Source organism: Triticum urartu, unplaced genomic scaffold, assembly GCF_003073215.2.
Source record: "Triticum urartu cultivar G1812 unplaced genomic scaffold, Tu2.1 TuUngrouped_contig_7740, whole genome shotgun sequence".
In the NCBI taxonomy this organism is placed as follows: Eukaryota; Viridiplantae; Streptophyta; class Magnoliopsida; order Poales; family Poaceae; genus Triticum; species Triticum urartu.
In genome coordinates, this window is record NW_024118615.1 from 2,797 (window position 1) to 7,600 (window position 4,804).

The 4,804-nt window shown below is 39.6% G+C and overlaps 1 long non-coding RNA gene across 2 annotated transcripts; it reads right to left on the minus strand.

Annotated features, from left to right (window-relative positions):
• Positions 1 to 216: 216 nt before the first annotated feature.
• Positions 217 to 2,558, minus strand: LOC125531653. 2 transcript variants are annotated; one of them, XR_007293398.1, is made up of 3 exons: positions 1,857 to 2,558; positions 1,210 to 1,660; positions 217 to 546 (listed from the first exon to the last, which is right to left on the minus strand). It is a non-coding gene; the product is annotated as an uncharacterized LOC125531653 (long non-coding RNA). The 2 variants fall into 2 exon arrangements; XR_007293396.1 differs by having other exon boundaries at positions 1,210 to 1,706.
• Between the last annotated feature and the right edge of the window lie 2,246 nt (positions 2,559 to 4,804).

A 4,804-nucleotide genomic window follows, 5' to 3' on the forward strand; every position in this document is an offset into this window, starting at 1 on the left:
ATCCTTTCAAACTTGCGTGGCTTGTATCATTGAATGGGCTGTATTCTTTTCACCACCACCATTGTTTTATCCATATCTTTTCGAACTTGCATGGCTTACATCATTGAATGGGTTGTAGGTGGATATGTACTAATGAAGCGACAAAAGAAACACAATACACACGAATTGATAACAAACTTCACAGGACCTAACAACAAGAACACACACAAACTAACAACGATAACAATTTTGCAGGCGACCTGACAACAAGAACACAAATGAACTTAAAACAAAAATATAAATGGTGACCAGCTCGGCGGCGTACTGCAGCACGCAGGAGGGGTAACCAATTAGTCAGCTCGTCGAGGCCGCCAATACGCAGGAGAGCATGGTGAGGGCAACAATAGAGGGAGGCTGCGTGCGGTGGTCGTGGAAGCACCGTGGGGGTTGAGCCACATTTGTGGTTGATGGCAAGCCGGCACGACACGACGTGCAGCTTGAGGACGAGTGGGCGGTGCACGACATGTCACTTTAGATGCGCCTGTTGGACTGATTTCCTTCTTCCATCTGGACGGATCAATTGCAGAACTTGCTATCAGAAATAGTAAAGATACAAAATAGTCATGTGCTCAAACTTGAAGCAAGATATGATTTCATGTCCTTATCCATTAATAAAATCATACTATGTACATTTGTAAAATACTTGCTCTCAGTACTAGTCATTCTACTTAGTTATCCAAAACGGTTGTGAATGCTGCATCCATTTTTCTCAAGAAAATGTAACATATAAGTTTTATACAGATAGAAATATGCACCCTCAAGAAAATGTAATATATAAGTTTTATATAGATAGAAATATGCACCAAAAGATATACCCAAAATTCTAGTTTTACATCATCAGAAGAAACAAATAATTTGATGCCAACCTAAGTGAGCACTGAAAGATGCAAAGAAGAGCCTTTTTTGAGAATTTGACTTTGGTACTCCCTCCGTCCGGAAATGCTTGTCATCAAAATGAATGAAAGGAGATGTATCTAGACGTATTTTAGTTCTAGATACATCTCTTTTTATCCATTTTGATGACAAGTATTTTCGGACGGAGGGAGTACATGTTTTTCTCTACAAATTGATAAACCAAGAGACATTACAGAGGCTCATTTCTCATGCTTAACCACAAGCACACGTTTGTTCTATAGGAAGCTGGAAATATAAAAGGGAAATTGGACTTACGATGAGGAAGTAGATGTACTAAAAAGCATATGAAAGATGAACTGAAAAAGTTGAAGCTCCAGATCCTCATGACGAATTGGACCATACTGGAGTTGTGAATGGTGGTGAAGCTTCACATCCTTCATCGTCAACGAGCTCCTGCCATGAGCCAAAATCACAAACTTCAAACAATTTATAAAGGAAACAGTTCTTGAAATTGGGTTGAGCTTAAACTGTTCAGATTTTTGAACTCCTGCAGCAGCTATACTTGAACTTGCGCGACACATTTTTGAAAGCATCTGATGTTCAAAATACGCTATATGAAAATAAGAAGGGGTAACACACTAAGAGACATAGGCAAAAGAGAGAAAAACATGATCTATTAGCTAGGTGGTTGAACTGGCCACACCGCTGCACCATGTCGCCCAGCTCCTTCTCGATGGCCTGCTTCTTGTGATCGCGGACGAGCACCCTGGGCCACACCATGAACTTGGTTAAAAGATATATGGGACTGGACCCTGTAGATTTAAATGAACTCTCACTAGAAGTAATTTTTGTACTTCCCATGTAGTACTACATGGACTTGTTGTAAAATACATGGACCATGTAATAATTTTGAAGTTAATTATATGATCATCTCAAGGAGCTCAAGTTGGACTAAAACTCACTCGATAACTGAAACAACTAGGGTGAGGGGTGGGATCCAGGGTGCTGCTGGCAATGAACGGCCAGGGGTGGTGGCGTTGAACGGCCTGGAGTGGTGGCTGTGAACGGCCAGGGTGCTCCGACAGCAGAGCCCCACCGGGAGATGGCGATGCAATTAAACTGTTGTGCAATCAAAATTACAGCTGCAAGCTAGCAAGGATACTATAGTTTTTTGTTTTGCACTATGGTCATGGAGTCAAATCAGATCAAACATGCCAGGCATATAAAATTTGTTGTTTGATGTTACCATGAGCAGTGGTTACATAGTAAATTCAAAGAAAAACAAAACATGGCAGCAACATCGTAGATAGTAGTAACGGCAATTCACTTGGAAGCATCTGCTACCAAAAATGTACTAGCAACGACAAATTCATTTGGAAGCAACCGCTATATATACGTGATTCCAAAAATGTTCCCCAGCCTGTACTGAGCAGTTTCAGAGCCTGTACTGACAATGAACTGATCTGTTATGTTTTAACGCATAGATTGTATTGTTCATTCAACTGTTGATATAAATACATATTGAACTTCTACACTAAAAGAAAATTCACTAATAAATAACACTTCTCTTGAGCAATCAAATAAGTGTTGCATGAAATACATCAAATACTGAGAGCAATCTAACAAGTGTCACATGAAAATGGAGGAAAGTGCAAGAACTATTAAAGCAATATATGTAAAAAAAGAGTTCTTTTACAGTACCCTTAGTTTAATATGGTCCATTCATTCTCTCAGATCCAACGGATATACTTGAAGGGTACTCCATTGTAAGCATTAAGGAGTACTGCAACCGAAAATCAGGGAGTACCTTATTTGAAGGGTAGATTCGTCATTTAGGAGAGACAAACTCAGGATCCGGATTTATGATATTTTTGGAAACAACTTAATGACTATGATATACTATTCCCGTAATCAGATCTATCTTGCATGCATGCACCGATCCGATAATTGTGACAAGTTATTAGCGTGGGAGAGAGTTATGAAACATCCATTATCTTGCATGCATGCATCTATTATTTTCTAATAGATTGTACTGTTCATTCGACTGTTGATATAAATACATATTGAACTTCTACCACTAAAAGAAAATTCACTAATAAATAACACTTCTCTTGAGCAATCAAATAAGTGTTACATGAAATACATCAAATACTGAGAGCAATCTAACAAGTGTCACATGAAAATGGAGGAAAGTGCAAGAACTATTAAAGCAATATATGTAAAAAAATCACCTTCAGTCTCGACAGCGATCCTCTCAAGATCATGATCTGCAAGGAAAAGAATGGAGCAATATAGGTAAAAAGATCGTACAAACCAGATGAACTATCACATGCAATAGATTATTTTCTAATATGTGTATTGTTTGTATAATATATGAAGGATACAGTTCAAATTTCAATCAGACAAAAAAATCAATATTTCTAATCTGCAACAAAGCATTTTTTCCTGGGCAAGTGAAAATAGTGAGACATTGAACTCTCTCTCTCTCTCTAACACACACCCGCCCTATTTTTTGTTTCTGTGTGAACTGATGGTAGAATACATTGTGAGTTGCTAATAGTGTTTTTGTTTTTTCTCCTATAAGAAACATGTTCTTTTCTTCGTATGATATGTAAAACTGAACTATTTCTCCAACACACATCCAACAATTCCCATTAATCTCTATGAACTGAGGAAAGAATAAATAGTGACCCATTTGTAATCTACTGATGTTTGACATCGGAAACATGTTCTTCTCCACTTTAGGCATTAAGACAAACATGTGTAGATCACAAGTGCACCACGAGGCCAGCGTCAGGTTTGATTATGGAGGAGCACACGATCTAGAAAAACATGTATGGGGGAAGGGAACCTGCTGCCGGTTGAGAGAGAGAAGAGGCACCTACTGCTGGTTGAGGAGGAGCGCTCCAGCAAGGACTCGTGTCCCTGGTCATCCGCTCCACTGCGGAAGATGGCGCTCCGACGTGGACTTGCAAGGAAGGACCTCGGGGGTGGAGGCAGAGGAGGTGAGCTGTGGAGGAAGGGGTTGGGTGGCGACTCGCTGGGGGGTGTTGGGTGAGGCTGTATTCGTACCAAAATGACAGAACAAGTAGTTGGATTAGCCAATATTTGAGAGACCAATATTATTTGTACAATTCAATCTCACATCAACAAATCGGGATAGGACAGTAACAATTTATATACCAATGTAGTATCAGCTCGTCTATCAAATTGTTCTAGTAGTCCATGCCCTCAGGGTTTGTCTGTCCTATTACATCTACACAATGTGGTACCAAGAATCAGAATTATTCAAAAAGGAATTACGGTCTACTTTTAGTTGCATACACTTGTACACTACTAGTACTTACCAGGGAATAAGCTGTGGACAAGAAATGAGAATCTGTATGCATCCCAAATCCATCTTGTGCATATACTTTATATCTTCCTGAGATCCAAGGATTTGATTATGTATAAAATCAAAGAACCTGACGGACTTCATTAACCCGCAGTCTATCTGAACTCTTCCAGAATTTCAGAGATAACAGCTCTTTTCACGCGCAATTAGTTCTTACCTTTTTGTAATGATGGTACTGATCCGTTTGTAACGATGGTACTGATCTTCTGAAACATATGCCGTGGATCCTCCACATGAGTGACCTGCCATCGCAAACTTAGGATAGTGGATTTTATCTCCAAGATTAGACAGTAAATCAAGTGGCCTTGTAATGATTGCTGAAGCGTTTGTACATGTAAAGTTATTTGCTGAACTGCTACAATTTTTCTGCTCCGCATTTACTACCTCTCAAGGGTGAACTGATATCAAACTTCTATTTTGCCAAACTGCTAAAAAATATGTGTAGTTTACGTCCATGGCGGCAGTGTGCAGCAGTCGAGCATGTAGTGCATGTGCTGGCTGCCAATGCTGTTTGTG